Source organism: Micropterus dolomieu, linkage group LG02 (genome assembly GCF_021292245.1).
Source record: "Micropterus dolomieu isolate WLL.071019.BEF.003 ecotype Adirondacks linkage group LG02, ASM2129224v1, whole genome shotgun sequence".
In the NCBI taxonomy this organism is placed as follows: Eukaryota; Metazoa; Chordata; class Actinopteri; order Centrarchiformes; family Centrarchidae; genus Micropterus; species Micropterus dolomieu.
The window spans coordinates 8,230,862-8,231,115 of record NC_060151.1 but is presented as its reverse complement, the minus strand read 5'-3'; positions in this window follow the sequence as shown (position 1 = coordinate 8,231,115).

Sequence of the window (254 nt, the reverse complement as noted above, 5' to 3'; positions counted from 1 at the left end):
AAAGGTTTGTAGTAAAGTAAGGCAAATATAAGGAATAAAGACCATTATAAGATGAAGAAAAGGAAGAAGAAAAAATCTATATGTATGTAAGAGAAAGGAATCCCCCTGCAAATTTGACCACACAGTTTCAACAGCAGCTCCCCTGTCGTCAGTGAGTGTGTATATGTGTGTGTGTGTGTGTGTGTGTTTGTGTGTGTGTCTGTGTGTGTCTATGTGTGTGTGTGTGTATGTGTCTGCATATTTGCCCTGTGTGG